The following is a 16,021-nucleotide window of genomic DNA, read 5'->3' as shown; positions in this document are numbered from 1 at the left end:
CCGTGGGGGCGTGGCTAAGTCCCAAACTTTGAATATACATCATGAAACATGAATGTGAAATTACTTCCTAATGCCAGGTCACAGATGCATCAGACTTTCTATGTCTCATTATAGACCAGCCCTCATCACAGTTAGGTGGTCGATTGATGACATCACCTTAGCCCCGCCCACTTCCGACAGGAAGTCACCTGTTTTTTATACTGTATGTCTTACTTTTACACTCTAAAACATGTTGGTGTGTCATGGATTCCAACCCTGTGCAGACTGACATAACATGACATGATGATGAACTCTGTCAATGCCTACTGACCCGTGGGGGAGTGGCAAAATGGCTGTCCCTCGCCATATGCATATGATCGTCTCTTATTCACAAACGCATCATACTATTTGCACCAGACTTTTTATGAGTGAAACTTGTGAACCTCTGAGGAGCCCAATACAGTTTAATTGCAATTTGACTCCACTGCGCCCCCTAGGTTAATCAAACAGCTGTATCTCCTTGCCACATGGCCCAATCTGCTCCAGATTTTGGGTGCATGGCCAGTGAACGCTGCCGAAGACATCGAAGCGGATCGCATGGAGGACGGCGCGCGAGCGTCGGCGGTGGCCGGCGGGAGGCGGTGCTGGAACATCCGCGGTGGCTATAGGCTTGAGCGGCGCTTGGCTGCGAGGGCCGCTTGAGGCTCCGCGGAGCTTTAATTAGGCCCGAGCAGCTAAGCGCTGCGAGAGCCTATTGTTCCTGTACTGTTTCTTATTAGGCCCGAGCAGCTAAGCGCTGCGAGAGCCTATTGAAACCTTGCTGTTTCTTATTATTATTATTATAGTTCTTGTGCCAAATGAATTGGCTTTTTGGGGGCTTTATCATATTCTAAAACTCACCAAACTTGGCGGGGGCATAGAGCCCGGTGCGAAATTTTGTATTTTATGGTCGTTGCAAAAATCGCAAAAGAAACGGCTCAAGGGCGCCACCTAGCAACTTTCAAAGGACCCTTTCCTATTCACTTACTTTATCGTAGAGACTTGAAACTTGGTACACTTGTAGAGCTCCCCAAGACACTCTGAATTTACAATTAATGTCATAGTGCAAGTATCACAGATTGTCGGCCATTTTGGATTGAAGTTCCGATTTTGACCGGATTTTGTCCGTTTACAGGGTTCGCATTTGATCGAACTTGTCCTAGGGATTTCGATCGATCGGCTTGAAACTCGGTCAGATCGTTCATAAGGCATGGCCGATCCAAAGTTATCGTAGGTTTGCGTTTTCGGGCTTGCTGAAGGGGTCTTTCCGGGGGTCAAAGGTCACCGATTCGCCATGAAACATCAAACTGTTATAACTCTTTGAAAAAAACTCATAGAAGCACCAAACTTTCAGTGATTGATCATCATGGGATGCTCTACAATACCCAACGGTCAAATGATGACGTCACTTAGGCCACGCCCCCTGAGAACAGGAAGTGTCATTTTTTACGCTGAACGGTCGCTATCTGACCCCTTTGACCTAATCGAGGTGAAACTGTGTCCACAGACAGAAAACATGTTGGTGTGTTGAGGATTCCAAGCCAAGCTCATTTGAATCCAGCAGGTGGGCGTGGCGGCGTGGCGAAGTGACCCTAAACGCCGTGTCCTTACGTTTGGCTGTGGATTCCACAATTTTGAGGCCAGCTGCACCAAACTTGACATGAGTGATCCTGGTAGGGTCCCCTACGATCCTATGTTGTCATAGTCTGACGTCATCTAAGCCCCGCCCCCTCAGAACAGGAAGTGCTTTTTTTTCCATGGAAAGCTGCCTTTCTGGCTCACTGCACCTAATCAACATGATTCTGTGTTGGATGACAGATAACATGTTAGTCTCACTTGCTTTAAAGCGCCAAGAGTCTTCTGTAGAGGGCGTGGCCGTGGGACCGCGGCGAAGCAGAGGTAACGCCGCCGCCATACGTTTGGCTCTAGATTCCACATCGTTCAGCCCAGCTGCACCAAACTCACTAGGATGCATCCTTATCCATCCCCGAACAGGAATCCATAACAGTCGTTGATGGGCGTGGCCTAATTTCTCTACAGCGCCCCCTAGAAATTTTTAAATGATCAGCCCCAAGCCATGCTTTAACCTAGAATTATGAAACTTGGTACACATGTGTATCATGTCAGGACCTACAAAAAAGTCTCTTGGAGCCATGGTGCAAACCCAACAGGAAGTCGGCCATTTTGGATCAAAATCAGCCATTTCCTCTTTTTCATAGACATCGCATCTGATCTATCTCCTCCTGCAGCTTTTGAGATAGAGACTTCAAACTCAGTCAGCAGAGACTTGAGACATTAAAGATGAAAAGTTATCGTAGGAATTTTTCTATGTCAAAGAATGTGGGCGTGGCTAAGTCCCAAACTTTGACTATTCGCCATGAAACATCAAGATGCAATAACTTCCACATAGAAGGTCACAGCTGCATCAGACTTCCTATATCTGACTACAGACCACCCCTCATCACATTGAGATGGTCAGTTGATGACGTCACCTTAACCCCGCCCACTTCCGACAGGAAGTCACCTGTTTTTTCTATTGTATGTCTTACTTTTACTCTCTAAGTCATATGGGTTTCATCCGGTGTAGGCTGACATGAAATGATATGATGATGAACTCTCCCATGATGAACTCGACTGACCCGTGGGGGCGTGGCTAAGTCCCAAACTTTGACTATACAGCATGAAACATGAATGTGAAATAACTTCCAAATGCCAGGTCACAGCTGCATCAGACTTTCTATGTCTCATTATAGACCAGCCTTCATCATAGTTAGTTGGTCGATTGATGACATCACCCTAGCCCCGCCCACTTCCGACAGGAAGTAACCTCTTTCTTCAATTGTATGTCTTACTTTTACTCTCTAATTCTTATGGGTTTCATCCTGTGCAGGCTGACATGAAATGACATGATGATGAACTCTCCCATGATGAACTCTACTGACCCGTGGGGGCGTGGCTAAGTCCCAAACTTTGACTATACACCATGAAACATGAATGTGAAATAACTTCCAAATGCCAGGTCAGAGCTTCATCAGACTTTCTATGTCTCATTATAGATAAGCCCTCATCACAGTTATGTGGTCGATTGATGACATCACCCTTGCCCCGCCCACTTCCGACAGGAAGTCACCTCTATTTTCTACTGTATGTCTGACTTTTACTCTCTAAGTAATGTTGGTGTGTCATGGATTCCAACCCTGTGCAGGCTGACATAAAATGAGATGATGATGAACTCTGTAAATGCCTACTGCTAAGTTTGGGACTAAGCGTGGCTTAGTCCCAAACTTTGACTATTCACCATGAAACATGAATGTGAAATAACTTCCTAATGCCAGGTCACAGCTGCATCAGACTTTCTATGTCTCATTATAGACCAGTCCTCATCACAGTTAGGTGGTCGATTGATGACATCACCTTAGCCCCGCCCACTTCCGACAGGAAGTCACCTGTTTTTTCTACTGTATGTCTGACTTTTACTCTCTAAGTCATATGGGTTTCATCCTGTGCAGACTGACATAAAATGCCATGAAGATGAACTCTGTCAATGGCATCTGACACTTGTGGGTGTGGCAAAAATGGCTGTCCCTCGCCATATGCATACGATCGTCTCTTATTGACAAACGCATCATCCCATTTGCTCCAGACTTTTTATGAGTGACACTTGTGAACCTCTAAGGAGCCCAATAGAGTTTAATTGCAATTTGACTCTACTGCGCACCCAGGTTAATCAAACACCTGTGTCTCCTTGCGATATCAGCTGATCTACACCAGATTTTTGTGCATTGACTGGGAGCAATGTCGAACATGACAGGGTGACTATCTTCAGGGCGGGTTTGGCAGCTCCGTGAGAGCAAGGCGGTGGCTGGGGGTAGGCGGTGGCTGGGGTGACATGGTGCTGAGGGGAGGCAGTGGCTGGGGGGAGGTGGTGCTGAGGGGAGGCGGTGGCTGAGGGGAGGCGGTGCTGGAACATCCGCGGTGGCTAGGCTTGAGCGGCGCTTGGCTGCGAGGGCCGCTTGAGGCTCCGCGGAGCTTTAATTATTATTACGATTCTGCCACCCTTTTTAGGGGGCTTTTTGGGGGCTTTATCATATTCAAAAACTCACCAAACTTGGCGGGGGCATAGAGCCCGGTGAAAAATTTCGTATTTTAAGGTCCCCAGAAAAATCGCACAAGAAACGGCTCAAGGGCGCCACCTAGCAACTTTCAAAAGACCCTTTCCTATTCACTTACTTTATCGTAGAGACTTGAAACTTGGTACACTTGTAGAGCTCCCCAAGACACTCTGAATTTACAATTAATGTCATAGTGCAAGTATCACAGATTGTCGGCCATTTTGGATTAAAGTTCCGATTTTGACCCGATTTTGGGCGTTTGCAGGGTTCGCATTTGATCGAACTTGTCCTAGGGATTTCGACCGATCGGCTTCAAACTCGGTCAGATCGTTCATAAGGCATGGCCGGTCCAAAGTTATCGTAGGTTTGCGTTTTCGGGCTTGCTGAAGGGGTCTTTCCGGGGGTCAAAGGTCACCGATTCGCCATGACACATCAAACTGTTATAACTCTTTGAAAAAAACTCATAGAAGCACCAAACTTTCAGTGATTGATCATCATGGGATGCTCTACAATACCCAACGGTCAAATGATGACGTCACTTAGGCCACGCCCCCTAAGAACAGGAAGTGTCATTTTTTACGCTGAACGGTCGCTATCTGACCCCTTTGACCTAATCGAGGTGAAACTGTGTCCACAGACAGAAAACATGTTGGTGTGTTGAGGATTCCAAGCCAAGCTCATTTGAATCCAGCAGGTGGGCGTGGCGGCGTGGCGAAGTGACCCTAAACGCCGTGTCCTTACGTTTGGCTGTGGATTCCACAATTTTGAGGCCAGCTGCACCAAACTTGACATGACTGATCCTGGTAGGGTCCCCTACGATCCTATGTTGTCATAGTCTGACGTCATCTAAGCCCCGCCCCCTCAGAACAGGAAGTGCTTTTTTTTCCATGGAAAGCTGCCTTTCTGGCTCACTGCACCTAATCAACATGATTCTGTGTTGGATGACAGATAACATGTTAGTCTCACTTGCTTTAAAGCGCCAAGAGTCTTCTGTAGAGGGCGTGGCCGTGGGACCGCGGCGAAGCAGAGGTAACGCCGCCGCCATACGTTTGGCTCTAGATTCCACATCGTTCAGCCCAGCTGCACCAAACTCACTAGGATGCATCCTTATCCATCCCCGAACAGGAATCCATAACAGTCGTTGATGGGCGTGGCCTAATTTCTCTACAGCGCCCCCTAGAAATTTTTAAATGATCAGCCCCAAGCCATGCTTTAACCTAGAATTATGAAACTTGGTACACATGTGTATCATGTCAGGACCTACAAAAAAGTCTCTTGGAGCCATGGTGCAAACCCAACAGGAAGTCGGCCATTTTGGATCAAAATCAGCCATTTCCTCTTTTTCATAGACATCGCATCTGATCTATCTCCTCCTGCAGCTTTTGAGATAGAGACTTCAAACTCAGTCAGCAGAGACTTGAGACATTAAAGATGAAAAGTTATCGTAGGAATTTTTCTATGTCAAAGCATGTGGGCGTGGCTAAGTCCCAAACTTTGACTATTCGCCATGAAACATCAAGATGCAATAACTTCCACATAGAAGGTGACAGCTGCATCAGACTTCCTATATCTGACTACAGACCACCCCTCATCACATTGAGATGGTCAGTTGATGACATCACCTTAACCCCGCCCACTTCCGACAGGAAGTCACCTGTTTTTTCTATTGTATGTCTTACTTTTACTCTCTAAGTCATATGGGTTTCATCCGGTGTAGGCTGACATGACATGATATGATGATGAACTCTCCCATGATGAACTCGACTGACCCGTGGGGGCGTGGCTAAGTCCCAAACTTTGACTATACACCATGAAACATGAATGTGAAATAACTTCCAAATGCCAGGTCAGAGCTTCATCAGACTTTCTATGTCTCATTATAGATAAGCCCTCATCACACTTATGTGGTCGATTGATGACATCACCCTTGCCCCGCCCACTTCCGACAGGAAGTCACCTCTATTTTCTACTGTATGTCTGACTTTTACTCTCTAAGTAATGTTGGTGTGTCATGGATTCCAACCCTGTGCAGGCTGACATAAAATGAGATGATGATGAACTCTGTAAATGCCTACTGCTAAGTTTGGGACTAAGCGTGGCTTAGTCCCAAACTTTGACTATTCACCATGAAACATGAATGTGAAATAACTTCCTAATGCCAGGTCACAGCTGCATCAGACTTTCTATGTCTCATTATAGACCAGTCCTCATCACAGTTAGGTGGTCGATTGATGACATCACCTTAGCCCCGCCCACTTCCGACAGGAAGTCACCTGTTTTTTCTACTGTATGTCTGACTTTTACTCTCTAAGTCATATGGGTTTCATCCTGTGCAGACTGACATAAAATGCCATGAAGATGAACTCTGTCAATGGCATCTGACCCTTGTGGGTGTGGCAAAAATGGCTGTCCCTCGCCATATGCATACGATCGTCTCTTATTGACAAACGCATCATCCCATTTGCTCCAGACTTTTTATGAGTGACACTTGTGAACCTCTAAGGAGCCCAATAGAGTTTAATTGCAATTTGACTCTACTGCGCACCCAGGTTAATCAAACACCTGTGTCTCCTTGCGATATCAGCTGATCTACACCAGATTTTTGTGCATTGACTGGGAGCAATGTCGAACATGACAGGGTGACTATCTTCAGGGCGGGTTTGGCAGCTCCGTGAGAGCAAGGCGGTGGCTGGGGGTAGGCGGTGGCTGGGGTGACATGGTGCTGAGGGGAGGCAGTGGCTGGGGGGAGATGGTGCTGAGGGGAGGCGGTGGCTGAGGGGAGGCGGTGCTGGAACATCCGCGGTGGCTAGGCTTGAGCGGCGCTTGGCTGCGAGGGCCGCTTGAGGCTCCGCGGAGCTTTAATTATTATTACGATTCTGCCACCCTTTTTAGGGGGCTTTTTGGGGGCTTTATCATATTCAAAAACTCACCAAACTTGGCGGGGGCATAGAGCCCGGTGAAAAATTTCGTATTTTCAGGTCCCCAGAAAAATCGCACAAGAAACGGCTCAAGGGCGCCACCTAGCAACTTTCAAAAGACCCTTTCCTATTCACTTACTTTATCGTAGAGACTTGAAACTTGGTACACTTGTAGAGCTCCCCAAGACACTCTGAATTTACAATTAATGTCATAGTGCAAGTATCACAGATTGTCGGCCATTTTGGATTAAAGTTCCGATTTTGACCCGATTTTGGGCGTTTGCAGGGTTCGCATTTGATCGAACTTGTCCTAGGGATTTCGACCGATCGGCTTCAAACTCGGTCAGATCGTTCATAAGGCATGGCCGGTCCAAAGTTATCGTAGGTTTGCGTTTTCGGGCTTGCTGAAGGGGTCTTTCCGGGGGTCAAAGGTCACCGATTCGCCATGACACATCAAACTGTTATAACTCTTTGAAAAAAACTCATAGAAGCACCAAACTTTCAGTGATTGATCATCATGGGATGCTCTACAATACCCAACGGTCAAATGATGACGTCACTTAGGCCACGCCCCCTAAGAACAGGAAGTGTCATTTTTTACGCTGAACGGTCGCTATCTGACCCCTTTGACCTAATCGAGGTGAAACTGTGTCCACAGACAGAAAACATGTTGGTGTGTTGAGGATTCCAAGCCAAGCTCATTTGAATCCAGCAGGTGGGCGTGGCGGCGTGGCGAAGTGACCCTAAACGCCGTGTCCTTACGTTTGGCTGTGGATTCCACAATTTTGAGGCCAGCTGCACCAAACTTGACATGACTGATCCTGGTAGGGTCCCCTACGATCCTATGTTGTCATAGTCTGACGTCATCTAAGCCCCGCCCCCTCAGAACAGGAAGTGCTTTTTTTTCCATGGAAAGCTGCCTTTCTGGCTCACTGCACCTAATCAACATGATTCTGTGTTGGATGACAGATAACATGTTAGTCTCACTTGCTTTAAAGCGCCAAGAGTCTTCTGTAGAGGGCGTGGCCGTGGGACCGCGGCGAAGCAGAGGTAACGCCGCCGCCATACGTTTGGCTCTAGATTCCACATCGTTCAGCCCAGCTGCACCAAACTCACTAGGATGCATCCTTATCCATCCCCGAACAGGAATCCATAACAGTCGTTGATGGGCGTGGCCTAATTTCTCTACAGCGCCCCCTAGAAATTTTTAAATGATCAGCCCCAAGCCATGCTTTAACCTAGAATTATGAAACTTGGTACACATGTGTATCATGTCAGGACCTACAAAAAAGTCTCTTGGAGCCATGGTGCAAACCCAACAGGAAGTCGGCCATTTTGGATCAAAATCAGCCATTTCCTCTTTTTCATAGACATCGCATCTGATCTATCTCCTCCTGCAGCTTTTGAGATAGAGACTTCAAACTCAGTCAGCAGAGACTTGAGACATTAAAGATGAAAAGTTATCGTAGGAATTTTTCTATGTCAAAGCATGTGGGCGTGGCTAAGTCCCAAACTTTGACTATTCGCCATGAAACATCAAGATGCAATAACTTCCACATAGAAGGTGACAGCTGCATCAGACTTCCTATATCTGACTACAGACCACCCCTCATCACATTGAGATGGTCAGTTGATGACATCACCTTAACCCCGCCCACTTCCGACAGGAAGTCACCTGTTTTTTCTATTGTATGTCTTACTTTTACTCTCTAAGTCATATGGGTTTCATCCGGTGTAGGCTGACATGACATGATATGATGATGAACTCTCCCATGATGAACTCGACTGACCCGTGGGGGCGTGGCTAAGTCCCAAACTTTGACTATACACCATGAAACATGAATGTGAAATAACTTCCAAATGCCAGGTCAGAGCTTCATCAGACTTTCTATGTCTCATTATAGATAAGCCCTCATCACACTTATGTGGTCGATTGATGACATCACCCTTGCCCCGCCCACTTCCGACAGGAAGTCACCTCTATTTTCTACTGTATGTCTGACTTTTACTCTCTAAGTAATGTTGGTGTGTCATGGATTCCAACCCTGTGCAGGCTGACATAAAATGAGATGATGATGAACTCTGTAAATGCCTACTGCTAAGTTTGGGACTAAGCGTGGCTTAGTCCCAAACTTTGACTATTCACCATGAAACATGAATGTGAAATAACTTCCTAATGCCAGGTCACAGCTGCATCAGACTTTCTATGTCTCATTATAGACCAGTCCTCATCACAGTTAGGTGGTCGATTGATGACATCACCTTAGCCCCGCCCACTTCCGACAGGAAGTCACCTGTTTTTTCTACTGTATGTCTGACTTTTACTCTCTAAGTCATATGGGTTTCATCCTGTGCAGACTGACATAAAATGCCATGAAGATGAACTCTGTCAATGGCATCTGACCCTTGTGGGTGTGGCAAAAATGGCTGTCCCTCGCCATATGCATACGATCGTCTCTTATTGACAAACGCATCATCCCATTTGCTCCAGACTTTTTATGAGTGACACTTGTGAACCTCTAAGGAGCCCAATAGAGTTTAATTGCAATTTGACTCTACTGCGCACCCAGGTTAATCAAACACCTGTGTCTCCTTGCGATATCAGCTGATCTACACCAGATTTTTGTGCATTGACTGGGAGCAATGTCGAACATGACAGGGTGACTATCTTCAGGGCGGGTTTGGCAGCTCCGTGAGAGCAAGGCGGTGGCTGGGGGTAGGCGGTGGCTGGGGTGACATGGTGCTGAGGGGAGGCAGTGGCTGGGGGGAGATGGTGCTGAGGGGAGGCGGTGGCTGAGGGGAGGCGGTGCTGGAACATCCGCGGTGGCTAGGCTTGAGCGGCGCTTGGCTGCGAGGGCCGCTTGAGGCTCCGCGGAGCTTTAATTCTTTCTTTACTTTTTTCGTGCGGAGCATGATGTCTCTGGCCCATCAGGGAGAAGGAACCATCTCACGACGCTCACAGCAGCAATCTGTTTTCAAACGCTGTCTTAAAACAAGAGAAGTGCCTTGTGTATGAATGATGCTATTTGTAAGGACAAGTTGATGTAAATGTTAATTTACCTCAAGTGTTTACAAAAAAAACTGTTACTAAATAAATTTTTTGTACCATACATCCCGTTCCGGCTTTGTTTTTTTTTTGCTTTACGCAAAGAATGAAATTCATCATTCGCAGAGACACGAAGCTGTGAAAGTGACTCAAGTTTGAAATCTGAATAATAACTGATATTAAAGAGTACCGTTTGATCTACATTGACAAAAAAAATGGATTAAATGAAACAGATATGTAAGGTAGGATATGAGATGGAGCACCTAACATTGCTGCCTTTTGGTGGGAACATTTCCTTTTGTCGTTTCTTGGGTTTCCTGTTCCCGTCTTCAGCGGATGTCCTGGTTTCCTCCTGCAGCATAAAAACTTCTAACTTGGGTTAAGGGAAGAAAATAAAGTGAAAAAAAATCTGAGTACAACAGTTCACAACGATCTGGTCCAACCAGCCCAAATTAAACCCCAAATTTTAAACAATTACTGGTTCTGTTAAGCCCTGTTTAGTTCTCATTACAGTCAACATGCGTCTCATCTGAATTTAATTATTTAGAAAGAACAAAGGTGATCGTGTTTTTTTTTACTATTATTATTTTCAGATATGTGAAACCTCAGAACTTAAACACAATGAACTTCAATTCATTATTTCTTTAAAAACAACAACCAGAAGTTTACAATATTTTGTCAGTTACAAAAAAGTAAAATTGACGTAATTTTTTATTTTTACAGTGAAGGCTTTTGTTTTATACATATTGACCCATTCAATATGTTAGAATTCAAAGTTTATTGATCTTTGTGTGTTCTTGCTTTTTCATGACATTATTACCATTATATTACTTGGATTGGTCTCAAAACAACAACATAATCGTTTATCGCAAAAACTTCTGGGACAATTTATGGTCCAGCAACGTTTGTTATCGTGACAGGCCTATTATTAGTAACTCAGTTCACCAAGAAAAAAAACATAATATTCCTCTCTGTTAGTTATGATTTTCTGCTTACTGCAAGCAAAAACACAACATTTAAGATTATAATTTTATATAAAACCAATAAAAACATTTTAAAACAGGAATGTTTAGTACCTGCTTAAAGGTTGTTTTTTAATCTGACAAATGAGCTTCACCAAAATCTGAAACTCAAGCTTATCCTAAGCCAGACTCGGTATATTTTAACTTTTTCTTTTAAACTTTGGTGTCACTGCGTCACTTTTCCTTTGTTTTCTTCACTATTTATTCATTTCAGCTGCTGCGTCAGAGATGTTGGAGCATCGTGAGCAACGTTACTTTGAACATTTCTTATGGCTCCCTATGATTTAATTTAATATGAAAGTTACCATTACTGAAAAGAAATATTTAAAATAACTGAAGAAAAACTCCTTTTTACACATTTGTAAAATGTAGAGAATAGAGAGGAGAATTATTATTTTTTACTTGTAGGCGTTTCTCTGTTACCGGGCAGAATGGCCTTTATCTCCCACTTGTCATTGGGCGGCTCAGCGTCTCCCTGGAGGAGCAGGAGGAAGTAACTGGGGAAGGGAAGCATTTGTTCCCCCATTGTGGTGACCAAATTGCAAAAAAAAAAAAAAAAAGAAGCTTGGTCTTGATTTACTAACATTTTCACTTCATATGTTTTAATAAAATATATTATTGATTCATAATCAACTGCACTTTATTTGGCTTTGATGCTGAGGACATCAAAAGAAAAGTCACAGTTTTTTTTTCTTTTCCCGTACTTCTGACTTCCTGTTAGTTTTTCTTTAACCTCTCACCTCCGTTCCTCCCTCCACATTCCGACGAGGACTGAACCGAGTCTGGCTCGTTTTATAACAACATCCAGAGATGATTAAAATGCAACGAGCGTGTTAGTCTCACACCTGAGAGCCATGCTTCTAACACAGCTACGTGCAAGGAAAAAGGATTTACAACTCCGCTCAAGACATTGCAGAGATGGGTGAAAATCACACTTTATCACCTTAATGGCGACTTGGTATGAGGTAGAAATGAGTTGGACATGGTAGCTGCAGAAAACCATCAGTAAGTGTTCACCTTATAAAAAAACGATTGATTTTTAGTAATTTAATGTGGGTTTAAAAACCAGCTTATTTACTTATCGTACCATGGAGATGGTACTCTCAAATAGCAAGTTTTGTTAATTTCCTTTGTAATGAATAACCAAATTAATTGCTAGTGAGAAATCTTCATTTTAAATTCATTTGGCTCACCTAAAAGTACTGGAGCACAATGTGATCCCCCAACAACCAGCCAGAGACAGAAAACAGGACTTCACTATGCACAGCTGAACAAACAGCAGAAAACAATGTCAAGCATTTATTCCCAAGCAAAAGGAAACCAAGGATCGTCTACTGAGCGCTGGAGGTGACATGGACAGAGGTAGAAGGAAGGAAGACCCAAACACAGGACGCTGGGGAAACAAAAAAAAAAGGAAAAACACTAAAAAGTCTAAGGGAGTAAAAAAACAAAAACAAGAACTAATCTTCACTGCAGAGTAAGGAATTGATGAAAAGTAACTTAGAAAGTTGATTAGTTGTATATGATGGTGTGATTATTTCAGAAAGTTCTGATCTGCAGGGTAAAACCCTCTGAAAATAGGCTGGACTTTAGAAAGGACTTGTAAGGGCAGTAGCCCAGGGCTCCAAGTTTTGGGGGCGTCCTAAATATTTAGAATGTTTTTGTAATGAATCCATGTTCACCATTGGACCTTCTATAAAACTCAAAGGCTCATACGAAGCTTGTTGTTTTGGTATTGTTACATTTTTATTAACAAATACAAAAGTCAAACATTTGAAGATTCTTAGCTTGTTTTAGTACATCTGTTTGGTATTGACATGGAGCCGTCTCACATGGGCCGTTTTAAAGGGGCGGTGTTATGTCAAATTGACTTTTTTGAGCTATACATCTTGTTGTTATGTTCTTCCCTCATCAAAAACATACCTGGAGAGTTGCTTTGATTATTTCATGCATGTTGGAGAAATATTTGAAATCTCCCATGGCAACCATTCAGTTGTACAAAACACCTGGGTAAAACCATTAAAGGGTTAATAGAGGAGCCATGTTGTGATGACTTCCTGGAGGTGGGGCTTTGGGAGTTTTTAAAGAGACAGAGGCCCCAATTCAAGGCATTACATTACAAATTTAATTGTCTTTCCTTTCTTAAAGGGGCAGTATTATGCATCTTCCATAAAAAGTAATAATTTTGTTTGCATGAAACTGACTTTGATTTCATGACTTTCATTTCAGAAAGATAATGACAAACAAGCTCAATTCGGGTTCTCGTAAAGAGTGAACCTTGTATTAGAGAGTGAGAGCCGGACTCCTGAGTGCAGGTCCAGAGTTTGGCAGTGAGTCCAGGACATGACATGAGTGCTGGGCTCTTTGGTCCAGTGGCTGAGGAGTGACAGGAGATCTGGAGAAATAACTGAGTGAAGACCTTTGTCTCATCAGTCTCTTTCCACTCCAGGACATTTTTGCACAGAACAACAGAGTTTATCTGGAGCTATTTTTGTTGCTATTTGGATTTTTGACATCAAATTAAATACAATATTGTGATATTGTTGCACTGAGATAACCTTTTTAATGGATATTTTATAACTGACCAGTCTGACTGAATTGTGGTAGATGTAGCTGCATTTGACTCTGAACCCAAACATGTTGGGTTGTATTGGAATGAAGCTGAGGAGATAAATTTACACTTTCAGGATCATGGGATGCTAACATTTATTCATTCATATACAGTTCATGCATCTCTGCACTTTCATGCATTTAACAAAGCATGTCGATAATTATTGTTGTATCGCTTAATGAAATTCAAAGTGGTTGAGTTACTTAATCCAAGCAGCCAGATTATGTGGGACCAGCTTTGTAATACAGATCGCTGATGGTAAGAAAGACCAGATTATGTGTTAACGTACTAAACTATGCGTTTATCTTACCACCATATTTTCCAACACATAAAAACTGTACCACACCTTCATCACCACAAAAACATTAAATCTAACCAAGTGTTTTTGTTTCTACTGCAAATATCTCAGGACATTTGAAATTAGACAAAACTAACTTACAAGTGAATTTTCAGCAAGATATAGGAGCTTGTTTTAAGACAATAATTCCTTCATACTGATGAAAAATGAATAGTTCCACTAACAAGACATTGTTTCCATGTTGTAAGAGAAATAGTTTACCTGTTAGTTAGCATCCAGAGAGGACTCACTCATGAAAACTCCACGCAGGAAGACCAAGCTGGGGGTTTGAACCAAGGATCCTCGTGCTGCGCCGCCACGAAACCCCCTGAAATACAAAGGTTCATATCCAATTTATGTGGCACAGTTGAGAACTTTGAAATTAATTTGCACCTAGACGCATTTAGGTGCAAATTCACCTAGAGGTGTTTAGGTGAAATTGCACCTACACACACACAGGTGAGTAATAACAGTGCTATAAAAATGGAAAAATTTTCAGATCTGTTCATTTTCAGCTGGATTTAGGTCTGGAATTTTGATGTATCCCCATATCATGATGCTGCCACCGCCACATTTCCGCTGTATTTGAGCTGATGTGCAAAGTTAGATTGTTCAATAAACAAATGTTTTATATTTTACGTTCAATTCACTTCTCATAGAAGGGTGCTTTTCACATTTCAGCCTTTAAGAATAAAGTTAGTAGACCTCTACCAGTCACGCCTGGGAAACCATCAAATGATGGCTGTGCTGCAGCAAATTGCCTACAATGAAGGAAATATTTAATAAAATTATGCAAGACAAGACGTTGCAGTGTGTAGAGAGAGAGAGAAAAAGAAGTTCACTGTCAGGAACGGAGGTATTTGTCCATTTTGGTCCCTGTAAAGCCCCACTTGGCCCAGTGATGGAACAGAGAAAGCAAGCGTCTGCCACTGGCACGCCGGCCTGCGGCCCTGAGCGGACAGGAGGCTAAATTTAGCCTTTAATCACCCAACAAATTCACACTCAGTCCACACCACAAATACCTCAGGCCCTCTTTATGTATTTCAGGAGTGTGATGAATTTGTTTATTGGAGGCCTGACCTCTGCCTCGTGAAAAGACGGCCATTTGTTGGATGGAAACTTTTATGAGTCAGGACAAAACTTTTCATGTCTCCGCAACGTTTTCTTTTCTCGGACGTTCGGCGTAAAAAGGAATTTAAGTCGCTTTCGACGTGTTACAAACACAAACGTCAGTGTCTTTTATTGGGATGTTGAGTGATAGACCACATGAAGCAGCACATAGCTGACCTCATTGTCTAGATAGTGAATCAAAAAGTGGAAGTTTGAGACTTGGAAAGAGGCTCACCTTCAAGAAAACAACAACAAACAACATTCTACAGTAGAATGATTCAAACGGCCCAGTCAAAGTCCAGACTTGAAAATTAATCTTCACAGAGGATCTCTATCTAATCTCAGTATGAGCTACTTTATAAAGAAGAATGTGCAGAAATGTCATATAATATTATATATATATATATATATATATATATATATATATATATATATATATATATATATATATATACATTGTCTCTACCAATGTATATATATATACATTGGTAGAGACATACGCAAAACAATTGCAGCTGGAATTCATGGTAATTAAATTATAAGTAATTAATAAGTAATTAAAAAATTTATTATTTTCTTCTAAAAAGTGCTCTAATTGCATAAAATCCCAATAAAACATTTTTAACGCCGTACCTTTAAAGGTTATTCACTCTAAACAAATGAAGAAAGCAACAAAGTGTTTAGCTTATAACAGACGAAGATACCAGCATAAGATTTTTTTTATTACAAAAGACAGTTTCTTGAGTAAATAATTGCACCTTTGCGTAGCACCCTTAACAGTTTCCCAAACAACAATTAAACTTTATGCAAAGATGTTAAACAAAACATTACACTCATTGTTACTGGC

This window comes from Poecilia mexicana, unplaced genomic scaffold (assembly GCF_051168715.1).
Source record: "Poecilia mexicana isolate PSO_F unplaced genomic scaffold, ASM5116871v1 scaffold_2, whole genome shotgun sequence".
Classification (NCBI taxonomy): Eukaryota; Metazoa; Chordata; class Actinopteri; order Cyprinodontiformes; family Poeciliidae; genus Poecilia; species Poecilia mexicana.
Note: the sequence above shows the minus strand (reverse complement) of the source record.